The sequence below is a fragment of the Macaca nemestrina genome, chromosome 3, assembly GCF_043159975.1.
Source record: "Macaca nemestrina isolate mMacNem1 chromosome 3, mMacNem.hap1, whole genome shotgun sequence".
NCBI lineage: Eukaryota > Metazoa > Chordata > Mammalia > Primates > Cercopithecidae > Macaca > Macaca nemestrina.
Window position 1 is genome coordinate 5,505,788 of NC_092127.1, and position 15,890 is coordinate 5,521,677.

General features: G+C 45.9%; 1 long non-coding RNA gene across 1 annotated transcript; it reads left to right on the top strand.

Moving 5' to 3' along the window:
* Nucleotides 1-432: 432 nt before the first annotated feature.
* On the top strand, nt 433-5,534 carry LOC139362140 (uncharacterized). The gene is made up of 3 exons (XR_011620469.1): nt 433-1,147; nt 2,675-2,739; nt 5,395-5,534. It is a non-coding gene; the product is annotated as an uncharacterized lncRNA (long non-coding RNA).
* The last annotated feature ends 10,356 nt before the right edge of the window (nt 5,535-15,890 follow it).

Here is a 15,890-nt window from a genome sequence, read left to right on the forward strand (position 1 = left end):
ACAAGACCTGATGAGCTAGTTTATTGATCTGGGTGGTGCCAGCTGGTGCACTGGAATGCAGGGTCTGCAAAATATCTTAAGCACTGACCTGAGGGTTTTCAACAATGACTCCTAAACCATCATTTCTAATCTCATGGCTAATGTGTTAGTCCTATAAGGACAGTTTAATCCCCAGGCAAGAGGGGGACTTATTTTGGGAAAGGGCTGTTATCGTGTTATCATCAAACCATAAACTAAACTCCTCTCAAAGTCAGTTCAGCCTATGCCGGGGAATGAACAAGGGCAGCCTGGAGGTCAGAAGCAAGATGGAGTCAGTGAGGTCAGATCTCTTTCACTGTCGTCATTTTCTCAGTTATAATTTTTGCAAAGGTGGTTTCAGAATGATACTCAGTAAGACATTCTGGATTCCTTCGTGTGGTGTCATAAGTCTCTTTCCACATCCGGTTACACCTTGGGTTCTACAACCCAAGAGAGGCAAGCTGAGGAGTAAGGCATCTGGCCAAAAGGCCAGGAAGCCAAAATCTTATATGTGATTTTTCAGGCCCAACCTGAGGCAATTCCAAAGGCTTTTTCTGGTAGGCCTGGGCGGGGAGAGCTGCCCTCCTCACCGCAGACTCGACCCACAGTATGGGTCCCCCTGGCCAGCCGTGACGCTGCACGTGTCTGCATTTCTAGCTCAGACACACAACTCAGAGACTTCCTTATCTGCAGACCATGAGCTGAGGTCTTTCTTGGGGTCTCTACTGAGACCATGCTCTTGGGGGCCACGAAGACATTTTTCATCACTCTGACTCAGCATTCAGTATTTTAACACCCCTAGTCCTTCACCCTCCTCTTCCTCCCCAACAAATCTGCAAGAGCCTTTTGCCGGGGTCGCTTGCCTCAGTGGTGAGATGACCCCTGTTGATCCATCTGACCTGCTCCTGGTGCTGTTCTGGGGGAAAAAGAAAATGTGGAGGAGGCGACACTCTCGCCACTTGCCTCCTGCTTACGCCACCACCGGAGGTGATGAAAGCCTGGATCGTCACTTTCGTCTTGGTGTGCTCTTTTAATTCACCATCTGGACACCGAGCCGCTCAGCTCTTTCCAGCTCAGCTGTTGACAGAGAGGAGGTTAAAGCAGTGTATTTTCTAGTTGTAACTAAAAGGTCAGTATTAGAACTATTCCAGCAAAAGTAACCAAAGATACAACCTGCAAGGAAAAGCCTGAGGCAGCCGCCGCTGTCCTCTGTGGTTTCAGTGCCACTGCCTCCCTGATAAATACGTCAGTCACATCACCTTCAGCTCAAGCATATCCTTGTTTGTCAACAAGGAGCATTTGTCTAAAGTTTCAGCAAGGACGTAGTTTTAGTTTCCAAATAGTCAATATGAATAATTTTTTCAAAAAATCACACCTGAAGTCTTCAAAATGAGCTTTTTCTCTAGCTAAAGTTAGCAGCTTATCAGACCTAACTTACGCTAGATAATTTGTTGGGCAAAGGTACGTTCCAGAAGGAGGCAAATATCACAGATGAGAGCGAAAGCAATGCTTTCTATTTCTTAGATTGCTTTGAAATAGGATTGTGTATATAAAGAGACTAAGCTGCCATTTGAACATGAGTTTGCTGTAGACCTCCTTTAACTCAAGTGTAAGAACCATGTCCTGTGAGGAAGGAAAGGGCTGATGGGGGCTGCACAGAGGGCTGTGCTGGCAGAGGCTGGTAGGGCCAGGAGGGGCAGTGGGCTGACTTGGCATGTACATGCTCATGCGTGTGCACATGTGCATGCGTTTGCATATGCCTGGGTGTACACTCACTCAAAGGTTCAGTTCAGCCACCTACTTTCAGGATTCTAGTCCGTCAGGGATAAAAAAATAAGGCAATTATAGATTTTTATTCCCTTAAATTTATGTCATTAGTGGAAGAAAGAATGGATATTTGTTTACTCATTAAAAAGTGTAGACAGGGCCAGGTGCAGTGGCTCACGCCTGTAATCCCAGCACATTGGGAGGCCGAGGCAGGTGGATTACCTGAGGTCAGGAGTTCGAGACCAGCCTGGCCGACATGGTGAAACCCCTTCTCTACTAAAAAAATACAAAAATAAGCCAGCCACAGTGGTGGGCTCCTGTAATCTCGGCTACTCAGGAGGCGGAGGCAGGAGAATCACTTGAACCCAAGAGGCAGAGGTTGCAGTGAGTCAAGATCACACCATTGCACTCTAGCCTGGGCAATGAGAGTGAAACTCCGTCTCAAGAAAAAAAAAAAAAAAAAAAGTGTAGACTGTGGCTGGGTGCAGTGGCTCATGCCCGTAATCCCAGCACTTTGGGAGGCCAAGGCGGGCAGATTGCCTGAGGTCAGGAGTTTGAAACTAGCCTGGCCAACATGGTAAAACCCTGTCCCTACTAAAAATACAAAAAATTAGCTGGGTGTGGTGGCAGGCACCTGTAATCCCAGCTACTTGCTAGGCTAAGGCAGGAGAATCTCTTGAACCCAGTAGGCGGAGGTTGCAGTGAGCCGAGATCGCACCACTATATTCCAGCCTGGGCAACAAGGGGAAACTCTGTCTCAAAAAAAAAAAAAAAAAGAAAGAAAGAAAAGAAAAGTGTAGACTTATAAGTGCTTAATAAATGAAAGCCATTATTATTATTGCTACTATTCTCAAAAGTCTAATGGGGTATTTTCCCCCATCTTACACAGATCAGACGAGACGAGCATCTCGCCTTGGACCTGGCAACTCATATTTTCTTCCTTCACCTGTCAAGGTAGACCCAGTCTCATAATATGATGGGAAAGTTTTGAAAACATTATCAAAGGCAAGGAGCTCCCAGCCAGTCCCCTGCATTATTCCTGAAGGGAAGCAGCACGGTTTCCTGCATTACCAAATTTGCCCATTCTTGGCAGCAAATGGCCCAAAAAGCAGCGTCTAAGATCTTTATAGGTGATCCCTGCTCTGCAGGAGGTGATAACATTCTTTGCATGGTGAGCACGCATTTCTCGATCCACCAGCTCCAGCATCCCAGAAATGCAATTTTCTCAGTCAAGTTACCTGAGACTCATTCGTGGAAAACTTGTCAGTCAGGTCAAGCTCAGTCCATTCAGCGTGGACTGAGCTCTGAGGCCCACACCAGTGACTCACTCCAGTGCTCCTGTCCCCAGGTCCTCTCCCTCTCCTGCTTGGAGCATGTTTACCGAGGCAGGCTGGGCAGGGGTGGGTAGAATCAGGTCTGTGTTATCTTTCTGTGCCACACCTGGCTGTTAAACATGAAACCCAATAACTGAATGCCCTTGTCCTCTAGTTCTGCTGAGACAATTCTCCTGGGGGACATGAAGGTCTCATGCCTAAAAGCCAAACTGGCAGCGTGGGAGTAGGAAGAAGAGTAGAAGGAAGAGGGCATGCAGGTGATGAGGGCATGTCAGCTAACATCGTTTTGCCACACATGCTTGTCATTGTAGTTACTCTTCTCCATGCCAAGCACTTTATAAACATCATCTCCCTTAATTCTCACTCGAGTCTTATAAACTATTATTAGCCCAATTTTATAACTGAGGAAATGAATGCCCAGAGGTTAAAGAACACTCCTAAGGTCACCCAGCTGTAAGTGGTGGAGCTGGAACATGAATCCAGATGTTTCTGATTCCCATCGCTTTCCTCTTTTCACTAGTCCCCCACTACACGCTTCCCAAAAAGGACACTAAATTACAAACACAAGCCAAAGCATGTGCCAGGGTCTAGCAGACAGCAGACGCCTGTAAAACAGCCTGAGGGTACAACTCACATCCGGTTCTTAGAGTTCCGGCCTTGTGAGCAGCCCGCGTAGGAAGCATTAGCCAAGCAGATAGAAGGTCAGGAAGGATTGGGCCGCAGAATGGCCCTTCCTTTAGAGGAGCTGGACAAAAGAGCAGAAGAGCAGATGATCTCCGGTCCTTACGAACCATCTGAATCAATGTCAGGGACCTCGTCTTTTCCCTCCCCTCCCCTCCCCTCCCCTCCCCTCCTCTCCTGTTTTCTTTTGAGACAGAGTCTCGCTCTTTTGCCCAGGCTGGAGTGCAGTGGTGCCATCTCGGCTCACTGCAACCTCCGCCTCCTGGGTTCAAGGAATTCTCCCACCTCAGCCTCCCAACTAGCTGGGATTATAGGTGCATGCCACCACACCCCACTACTTTTTTGTATTTTTAGCAGAGACAGGGTCTCACCATGTTGGCCAGGCTGGTCTCAAACTCCTGACCTCAAGGGATTCGCCCACCTTGGCCTCCCAAAGTGCTGGGATTACAGGCGTGAACCACCGTGCCTAGCCGAGACCCTGTTTTCTAATGGCTGCCTTCAAGATGGCCAGAGAACTATATGGCCACCTTTTAAATAAACCAACTTAAAGGAGAGCCAAAGAGGAGTAAGTTCAAGAGATTTATTGTGCAATATGGTGACTACAGTTAATAATAATGTATTGTGTTCTTAAAAATTGCTAAGACAGTACATTTTAAGTGTCCTTACCACAAAAAATGATACATATGTGAAGTAATACATATGTTAATTAGCTCAATCAAACCATTCCACAATGTATATATATTTCAAAACCATATATTTGAAAACATATTGTGTGCATGATAAATAGGTAAAGTTTTTATTACTAAATTTTATTAGAACTTAAAAATAAATGAATTAAAAGGAAGTTAACCTAGTCCCAGGATAGAGTGGGAAAGCTATTGTCTTAATTTGCTTTGTGTTGCTGTAATAGAATACTTGACACTGAGTGATTTAAAAAGAAAAGAAATTGGCCGGGCATGGTGGCTCATGCCTGTAATCCCAGCACTTTGGGAGGCCGAGGCAGGTGGATCGCCTGAGGTCAGGAGTTCAAGACCATCCTGGCCAACATGGTGAAACCCCATCTCTACTAAAAATACAAAAATTAGCCGTGCATGGTGGTGGGCACCTGTAATCCCAGCTACTTGGGAGGCTGACACAGGAGAACTGCTGGAACCCAGGAGGCGGAGGTTGCAATGAGCCGAGATTGTGCCATTGCACTCCAGCCTGGGCAACAACAGCGAGACTCTGTCTCAAAAAAAAAGAAAAGAAAAGAAATGTATTTGGCTCATGCACAATTCTAGAGGCTAGCAGCACACCTAGTGAGGGCCTCATGCTGTTCAACTCATGGTGTGTGCAAAAGAGACAGGTACGAGAGGTGGAGCTCACTTTATAACAATCTGCCTTTCAGAAACTCAGTCCCGCAAGAGTGAAAACTCACTTATTCCCAAGAGAGGACGTAATCTATTCATGAGGGATCTACCCCCTAACCCAACACCTTCCCACTTCCCAACACCACCACCTTGGGAGTCAAATTTCAACATGAGTGTCGGTTGGGACATACTCAAACCATGGCACTAAACACTAACCTTAAACCACATGGGTTTGAACTGCACAGGGCCTTACACATGGATTCTCGTCTGCCTCTGCCACCCCCGAGACAGCAAGACCATTCCCTCATCTTCCTCCTCCTCCTCGCCCCACTCAATATGAAGATGAAAAGGATGAAGGCCTTTCAGATGATCGACTTCCACTTAATGGACAGTAAATGCGTTTTCTCTTTCTCATGATTTTCTTAATAGTTTCTTTTCTCTAGCTTATATTATTGTAAGAATATAGTATATAATATGTATAACAAAAAATATGGGTTAATCAATGGGTTATGTTCTCAGTAAGGCTTCTAGTCAACAGTAGGCTATTAATGTTTAAGTTTGGGGAGTCAAAAAGTTCTATGTGGATTTTGGCCAGGCGCGGTGGCTCACACCTGTAATTCCTGCACTTTGGGAGGCTGAGGCAGGCGGATCACCTGAGGTTGGGAGTTCCAGACCAGCCTGACCAACCTGGAGAAACCCTGTCTCTACTGAAAATACAAAATTACCTGAGTGTGGTGGCACATGCTTGTAATCCCAGCTACTTGGGAGGCTGGGGCAGGAGAATCACTTGAACCTGGGAGGCAGAGGTTGCAGTGAGCCGAGATCGTGCCATTGCACTCCAGCCTAGGCAACAAGAGTGAAACTCCATCTCAAAAAAAAAAAGTTATATGTGGATTTTTCACTGTGTGGGAGTCAGTGTCCATCATCTCTCTGCTATAGGTTGGAGAGTCAACTTTGGTTGAAAATTGGCAGGTCCCTATTCTTCGATGCATATACTGATTTGTTAACTAAATCTCTGAATTGCTTGACAACAAATTTAAAACATCATATTTTTGTACTTTTCTTCTTGATTTTCCATTCAATGCCATTCTTTTCTTACTTATCCGTCACCTTAGGATGCAGAAAGTAAAGAAGCAACAGCTGCTACAGCTGAGGGAGCTGAGCTGGGCTCACCACATGGTGCTGGGTGTGGGTATCAGCAAAAGAACAGGAGCAAGAGTTCTAGCAAGGACAGTTCTGGCCACACACATAGCTCTAGGCAAGGAGTAACTACACAGGCACACAGCAGACTTGGGTACGGGGACTCCGGGGTAGAGTATGGTGTGGCCTGGGACTCCGAAACAAAGTGGAGGAGAGAAATAGGAAGCAGCATTGTAACCTGGAAAGTTCAAGGGCTTTGGAGTCAGCAAGGTCAAGCTGTGAATCCTGACTTCACTCATTCGCTACATGACCTTGGGCATTTTAGTTAACCTCAGTTTTCTTCTAAAATGATTATCATAACTAACCTCATTTCCATCCTTGCAGAGCAGTTGTGAAGATAAAATATGCGTATGAAATACATGATTTAGGACTTAATAGGCAGTCAGTTCTGTCCTGCTTTAAGGCTCCTTTACTTCCCACGGGATCCTCCGTGGTCTCCATCAGATCGTTGGAGCTCATGAGAGGTTGGATTCCCTGCCCTCCCACGTGCTAGTGCTGTGAGGTCAAGGTGCAAACAATTGCTGCAGAGAACTGGGGGAATGCTAGCACTGAAAGAGCCTTGCTGTGTTTCATTTTCTAGTGATGGGTGATGATTTACCCCACAAACTTAAAACAAATTTAGCCTCTGACAGTTTTTGTGGCCTGAAGTCCAGGCACAGTTTAGCTGGATCCTCTGTTCAGTCTCACCAAGCTAAAATCAAAGTACTGGCTGGGCTCTGTGTGTGTGTGTGTGTGTGTGTGTGTGTGTGTGTGTGTGTGTGTGTGTGTGTGTGTGTTGTAGAGAAGGAGTCTCATTATGTTGTCCAGGCTGGTCTTGAACTCCTGGCCTCAAGTAATCCTCTCACCTCTGCCTCCCAAAAGCCTGTGAATCAGCTCTTGATTCACTTGGAAATTCACCAAATGAGTTTTCTTCTTGCCAGACTTACATATTGTACAGGGGTGACCACTGTGCCTGGGCCCTACAGGGGTGGCCACTGTGCCTGGGCCCTGTAGAGGTGAGCCACTGTGCCTGGCCTTGGGACTGTGTTCTCATCTGGAGGTTTGACTCCAGAATAAACTGTTTCCAAGCTCATAAAGGTTATTGGCAGAATTCATTTCCTTGTAGTGTGGGACTGAAGTCCCTCTGTTCTTTTACGGCTGTTGGACAGGGCCCATCGTAGCATCTGCAGGTCGCCCTCACCCTTGCCACCTGGCCCCACACAGGCAGTTCACAATGAGGCAATTTGCTTCTTGAAGCTCAGCAGGAGGATCTTCCTCACTTCAAACACCTGCTTCCTTCCAGGAAGGCCTGGACTCTTTTAAAAAGTTCACCTGATCAGGTCAAGCTCATTTAGGATCGTTTCCTTTTTAAAAAATTAACTCAAAGTCAATTGATGAGAGACCTTAGTTACATCTGCAAAACCTCTTCATTTCTGCCAGAGAGCCTCTACCCTGATCCAGGGTCCTGCCCACTTGCAGGGGGAGGCAAGCACCCCAGGAATGCCCACCAGGGGGCAGGGATTTGGGGGCCACCTCCGAATTCTGCCTCCCAGACCTGCTTAGCCATGCCCAGCTCCAAGAGGACTGGGGGCCACGCCTTCATGACGCTAGGAAGATGCCTGGGAATCGGCTCCTGATTCACTTGGAAATCCACCAGGTGAATTTTCTTCTTGCCAGATTTGCATTTTCTACAAAATCCTGGCAAAAATAACAGATGTCACACACTGTGAGAATGTCGTCTTTCTGGGACGCGTCATACCCTGAGACAGCATCTCACCATCCCAGACCCTGCCCTGCTGTCTGCCCCACAGAACATCTTTTTTGCCTTTTTTTTTTTTTTGAGACAGAGTCTCGCTCTGTCACCCAGGCTGGAGTGCAGTGGCCGGATCTCAGCTCACTGCAAGCTCCGCCTCCCGGGTTCACGCCATTCTCCTGCCTCAGCCTCCTGAGTAGCTGGGACTACAGGCGCCGGCCACCTCATCCGGCTAGTTTTTTGTATTTTTAGTAGAGACAGGGTTTCACTGTGTTAGCCAGGATGGTCTCGATCTCCTGACCTCGTGATCTGCCCGTCTCGGCCTCCCAAAGTGCTGGGATTACAGGCTTGAGCCACCGTGCCCGGCCCCGACAGAACATCTTAAGTGTGCAGCCGGAGGAACACGGGGCACAGGGCCTGAGATCTAATTTTGGAAATACCCTCAATCTAAATATGGGGAAACTGAGACCCAGAAAGGACCAAGCTCATGCAGCCCCTGCTCTGGGTCTCTTGTAGTGCTGCCTTGGCTGAGATTTCCATGGGCTGGTTGGGCCTGGCTGTCAGAGGAGAGAAGTATCAATTCATTAGGATTCCTAGCAACTGGGCAACAGCTAGAAAATGGGAAACAGACTATCTAGTGTGGATGGCTGGGACATTTTCCACCCAACATTTAAATTCCTGAATGACTACAGCTGTGAAGAGACATTGGTGAAAACTGTTTTCAAATTACTTGAAGTTGAATTAATTAGTTGAATTGAGGAGAATTTCGTTAGTGTAAAATCTTTAAAAACTTTTTTTTTGTTTTTTGAGACAGGGTGTCCGTCTGTCACCCAGGCTGGGGTCCAGTGATGCAATCACAGCTCACTACAGCCTCAACCTCCCAGACTCACGCGATCTTCCTGCCTCAGCCTCCCGAATAGCTGGAACTACAGGTGCATGCCAGCACCCTTGGCTATTTTATTTATTTTTTTGAAACTGAGTCTTGCTCTGTCGCCCAGGCTAGAGGGTACTGGCATGATCTCAGTTCACTGCAACTTCTGCCTCCTGGGTTCAATCAATTCTCCTGCCTCAGCTTCCCGAGTAGCTGGGGTTATAGGCACGCACCACAAACCCACCTAATTTTTGTATTTTTAGTAGAGATGGGGTTTCACCATGTTGGCCAGGCTGGTCTTGAACTCCTGACCTCAGGTGATCTGCCCGCCTTGGCCTCCCAGAGTGCTGGGACTACAGGCATGAGCCACTGCACCCGGTCGCCTAGCTATTTTTTTTAAAAAATTACTTGTAGAGATGGGGCCTCACTATGTTGCCCTGGCTGGTCTTGATCTCCCATGCTCAAACGATCCTTCTGCCTCAGCCTCCCAAAATGCTGTGAGCCACTGTACCTAGCTCCCTTTTTTCTCATTTGTAATAGAAAAATAGATTTTGTATTTGTATTAATAACCTCCATGAGGCACACCACATTTTGAAGGTAAGTAGCTTACAAAGCCTCTCAAGGTCTATTTGAATTAAAACGGCTACAAAATTATCTTCCTTATTTTTCTCTGTGCAGATGACTGACATCAGATAGCTCTGCTTTTCCTCGCTACCCTCACCCCTCCAAATGATGTCTATATCTCTTTTAGGCTAAGCTTTTTAGTGAAACTTGATAGTGTGAGTTTTATGTTAGGGAAGACGCCCCGTGATGACTAAGTAGACTTGAGAAAGAATTGTGGGATTAAAAACCGAGATTTTAAAAGTCAAATGGGAAGAGTGGCTCTTGGCGTGTGCGGGGCAGATCCCATAGCCTGTCCTAGCCCAGGTCTCCAGTGCGTGGGAATATGAAGAGTGAGATGGTGTTTGTGTGCACTTGTTTTAGTAAGTGGTACCTTTGGCTGAGCTGAGCACTGGAACCATGCTGGCTTCAGAGGGATTCTCAGCAGTGCTGGGACCAGAGCCAGACCCCAAGGATACGAAGCCATCAGAATTCTCATGCACTGCTTTTGGGAATGCAAAATTGGGCAGCCGCTTGGGAATTCAGTTTGGCTGTGAAGTTAAACATACACTTACCGAATGAGCCAGCCACTCTACTCCTAGCTATTCAAAAGAGACAAAAGTATACATCTACGAGGCTTGAACATGAATGTTTAAAGCACCATATTCATAACAGCACAAAAAGAAAACAACACAAACGTCCACTCAGGGGAGAATGGACAAACAAATTGAGGTATAGTCATACAATGGAATGGCATTCACCAGTCAAAAAGGACGAGCTACTAACACACAGAATGTGGATGGATATCAGAATTACGTTGCTGAATCAAAGAGACCCAAGAGTGCGTACTCTATTATTTCATTTATTTAGAAGTTCATTTATATGAAGGCAAAAACCAAGCCAAAGCAAGAGAAATCAGATGCATGCTTGCCTGGGGCAGGGATTAGGAGTGTCTCAGCTACAACGAGGCACAGGGAGATTGGAGAGGTCAGGGAAATGTCCTATATCTTGGTGGTGGTAATAGCTACACAGGTGTAAACATTTGTGAAAACTCATGAAACTAATCTTAAATGAGTGCATTTTATTGTATGTAAAGTATCCATTATTGTATGAATATCAAACCCCAGTAAAGTTGATTTTTAAAAATGAACCAGATACAGAGTTTCCACTGGAGAAAACCCTGAAGTAGATCACTCTGTGTCTCTAGAGACAACTGAAATTGATGCTGTGTTTCTCACCCCCAGTGAAATTCCCATTTAATTGATATAAAAATACTACAAGACCAAAAGGGAGTGTGTGCTTTTCTCTGTATTCCTCCTGCTAAGTGTAGCTAGAAAGCCTAGACATTATTTGCAAGACAAATATAAGAAGACTCTGAAAGTGGATGGAGCAAGGAAGGCTATGTGGGGACCTGGGAACGCAGGTCACGACACGGCAGTGAGTGAGTCACTGAGTTTTCTTTTAGTCTCCCGTATCGTGGGTCACACACTGGAGAAGCTGGCAACCCAGAAACACCAATGGGCATGGATTAAAAAAATAAAAATAAAAAGCCAAAGAAAGCCTGCTATGTCTAGCTAAGGACCAGGAAACGGGTAGCCTGGCAAGATGGAAAACTTTTAGACAATAACCACTCTACTCCAGCCAAACACCACAAAAAACAAAAAACAAAAAACCCTTGGCTCCACTTCTGCCCTGTCAGCAAAGGTACCCCAAGCAACAGAGCTTGTTCTTCCTGAAGCGGGGACTGTTTTTTCTAAGAAAAACTTAACATTTTTCCGTTACACTGGCTATGCTTTGGGGTAATTCATGGCTAATGACAATAATAAAACGGTAGCTCTTCTGGGGGAGCTAATATATCCAGATGGCCCTTATAAGACTTCTTCTGTAATGACTATATTGCTAGCTCTCTGATCCAAGTCTCTGCTGTTCCACATTCTCAGACCGGACCCTTGATTTAAAGAAAAAAATAACCAGTCTTCTCTGACAACCCCAAATTCAGAGGAGGAAATACTTAGCAAACTGTCAGGCTAACTTAGTATCCAAATTCTGTTTGGCACTACTTAGATGGTCATTTGGCAATGCCAAAGGATTTACTTGTGCTTCTCACTAATTTAAGTCATGGCCTGGCACACAGGAAGGAAGATGGGATTCTGAGAATAATTTCACATGATTCAGAAGCTCCACAGTTTTTCTGGTGTGGCCCGACAGTACTGGGCCAGCTGCCCTATTTTTCAGATCCACAGAGTGAGAAAAACTTTCAAGACAAAGAATGCAGCTCATCCTTCTCCTTGAAGGATATTTCTAGTTATTCAGATTTAACCTACTCAAATCAAAATGTTATTGTTGCAAATGTATGCTTTAGTAATTGTGTCTTTTCGGGATGAACAGAAGCAACTCATACACAAATATCTGTCAGTTAATACTGTCAAAGACTATTCCGTGTTGGAAATACCTTGTCATTAAAAGTGAATAGGCCAGGAAAAAGAAAAGAAAGTAGGAAATAAAAAAGAGTGAATAGGCTGGGCGTGGTTGTGCACGCCTGGAGGATGGCTGGAGACTCCAGAGACCCTGTGTCCAAAAAAAAAAAAAGGGCGGGGGGGCTCTTTATAGGATGATGTAAACAGGGTTTATTTATTTATTTATTTATTCATTTATTTATTTATTTTTGAGACTGAGTTTCACTCTTGTCACCCAGGCTGGAGTGCAGTGGCATGATCTCGGCTCACTGCAACCTCCGCCTCCCCGACTCAAGCAATTCTCCTGCCTCAGCCTCCTGAGCAGCTGGGATTACAAGTGTGTGCCACCATGCCCGGCTAGTTTTTGTATTTTTAGTAGGGAAGGGCTTTCACCACACTGGCCAGGCTAGTCACAAACTCCTGACCTCAGGTGATCCACCTGCCTTGGCCTCCCAGAGTGCTGGGATTACAGGCATGAGCCACCGCGCCAGGCCGTGAACAGGGTTTTTAAAGCCCTATAGCATCAACAATGCTTCCACTACTCACATCATCCAGGAAAATATCAAAATGGCATTTTGAGAAAGAAACTTGCCATGATATGTCTTCAGATCAGCCCTGCCTACAGCTCTTGTGAATATGAAATTTACAGCTTTAAAGATTAGCACTCTCGGCTGGGCACAGTGGCTCACGCCTGTAATTCCAGCACCTTGGGAGGCTGAGGTGGGTGGATCACGAGGTCAGGAGTTAGAGATCAGCCTAACCAACGTGGTGAAACCCCGTCTCTACTAAAAATACAAAAAAGTAGCTGGGCGTGGTGGTGTGCACCTGTAATCCCAGCTACTCAGGAGGCGGAGGCTGGAGAATCTCTTGAACCTAGGAGGTGGAAGTTGCAATGAGCTGAGATCGCACCACTGGACTCCAGCCTGGGTGACAGAGTGAGACTCCATCTCAAAAAAAAAAAAAAAAAAAAAAAAATAAGCACTCTCCCTGCATGAAACATTAATCTGTAGGACTTTGGGTCTTCTAGATACTTTTGGCAGAATATACAGGAGCTAAATGATATTACGTTGGATCATAATGGCATATTATGGATTATAACAGTGGTCCCCAAGCTTTTTGGCACCAGGGACTGGTTTTGTGAAAGACAAGTTTTCCACAGCGGGTGGAGGGGTGGGGGACAATTTTGGGATGAAACCGTTCCACTTCAGATCATCAGACAATAGATTCTCATAAGGAGTGCGCAACCTAGATCCCTCCCGTGTGCAGTTCACAGTAGGGTTTGTGTTCTTATGAGAATCTAATGCTGCTGTTGATCTGACAGGAGGCTGAGCTCAGTTAATAATGTGAAGGATGGAGAGCAGCTGTAAATACAGAAAAAGCTTTGCTCGCTTGCCTGCCACTCACCTCCAGCTGTGCAGCTGTGCAGCCCAGTTCCTAACAGGCTATGGACCAGTACCAGTTTGTGGCCCGGAGGTTGGCGACCGATGGATTATAATATATATGAGATGTGACCTATCATTTGCAAATAAGAGAGGGTCTACCCAGTTATTTGCACACTCATGAAATGACATGGTTTCACACTGGGGCCCATCAGTGGAAAACATTGTTTAAATCTCACTGCTGGCTGGGTGCAGTGGCTCACACCTATAATCCCAGCACTTTGGGAAGCCGAGGTGGGCGGATCACAAAGTCAGGAGTTCGAGACCAGCCTGGTCAATATGGCGAAACTGCATCTCTACTAAAAATACAAAAATTAACTGGGCATGGTAGTGGGCGCCTGTAATCCCAGCTACTTGGGAGGCTGAGGCAGGAGAATTGCTTGAACCCAGGAGATGGAGGTTGCAGTGAGCTGAGATTGCGCCACTGCACGCCAGCCTGGGTGACAGAGCGAGACTCTGTCTCTAAAAAAACCCAAAAAAACCTCACTGCTTAGTACCTCGTGTCAAATCTGAGTTCTTTTGTTTGTTTATTTGTTTTCTTGAGACAAGGTCTCACCCAGGCTGGAGTGTAGGGGTGCGATCACAGCTCACTGCAGCCTCAATCTCCCAGGCTCAAGTGATCCTCTTGCCTCAGCCTCCCAAGTAGCTGGGACTACAGGCACGTGCCACCACACTCAGCTACTTTTCTTTAAAAACATTTTTGTACAGATGGAGACTCACCATGTTGCCTGGATCATATCAAACTCCTGGGCTCAAGCGATCCTCCTGCCTTGTCCTTCCCAAGTGCTGAAGTTACAGGTGTGAGCTACCACATGCAGCCAAATTCTTCTATCTTGAATCCCTACCTCCCACTATAAGCAGATGTTAGTCCCACTTATTTTATAACTTTTTGCTCTTTATGTCTCTTTTTGTCCCTGGACACAGGGATTAGCAACCCACTCTCCACCACATTTCAAATCATTAGGGGCATTATGCTATGTCCCAGGAGTGGCTGAGCTTCAAGGAACAATGATAGGCCTGCTGCTCTAACCTAGGCCTGCTGAGGAGTACAATTCCACCTGTGTTTCTGTCTTGTTCAACAGTCGTCCTGAGCTCCATCCTGCCATGACTGGGAAGAATCAAGAAACTCTCCAAGAAGATGTTTCTCGGTTGATAAACATCTGTTTACCTGCCTGTTGTCAATGAGAAGACAGGTCTGCTGACCGTGGCAGGCATGGCAGCATGTGACAGCAAGCGCCCACCACCGTGTTTGCTGTTCACTGCATGTTGCACCTGAACTTTCCCGTCTGGCCAATGAGTCTTGACAGTGGGGTGAAGGGGACTCACTCTCAAAGACCAAGGCTGACCCGCTTTGAGTACAATGCCTTGACCTAGTTACTGTCACTGTGGTTTTGTCTTCAGGAACTAAAAGGTACAATAAAAATTTGTTCCTTTAAATGTCCTGTTGATGCACAAAATACTTCAATGCTGCTACGTAGGTCTGCTCTTCTGCGCCACAGAGCACCAAGGGAAAGTCCCCAGCCTTTCACCTGAGCTGCTACGTGTGACAGTTAAGCAGCTAAAGGTTAAAAAAAAACAAAGCTCCCCAAATGTTGTGGTTGTGACAGCTGGTCCAACTTCACAGTCTGTACTTTCCCTCTCTAACAGCATGGAAAAATAGAGATGTGCCGAGTGTGCCGAGCCATCGATGAGTCTGTGTGATTAGAAAGCAGCATTTAACCATACCCCAGAGACATTAAAAATCAACCCCACACTCATGACCATAATGCCACTTTGCTTCCAGATGGCAGTTGCAATTGGCAAGGAAATACCTGGTTTACAGGAGGCATTGATACTTATGTTGTTGCAGAAACTGAACCCTTAAAAGAATGTATTCTGGACTCTCTGACCTGGTTACTAACAAACAGTGAACAATATCTAAGAACACACTTGGAACAGAAATGTGAAAAACCAAAAGTAAGAGATATTATGAAGAATCAAATGTAAAATGACATACTGCTAAAGAGGCCACAAAGAAAATTGTAGAATAAGAAAACGACAAGAAGCACTATGTCTTAGTGCATTTGTGCTACTATATAACAAAATACACTAGGCTGGGTAATTTCTAAACAACAGAAATGTATTTCCCACAGTTCCATAGGCTGGAAGTCCAAGATCAAGGTGCCAGCAGGAGTGGTGTCTGGTGACGGCCTGCTCTCCGCATCCAAGATGGCGCCTTGAGCACTGTGTCCTCACATGGCAGAAGGCAGAAGGGCAAAACAGGAAGCTCCCTCCCTCCAGTCCTTGTGTAAGGTCCCTAAATCCACTCGCGAAGACTCTCCCTTCATGACTGAATCACTTCTTAATGGCCCTACTTCCTAATACTATGACACTGGTGATGAATTGTAGAAGGACTCATTCAGACCATAGCACCCTATATTCAATTTCTTAAAAATTATTTGGG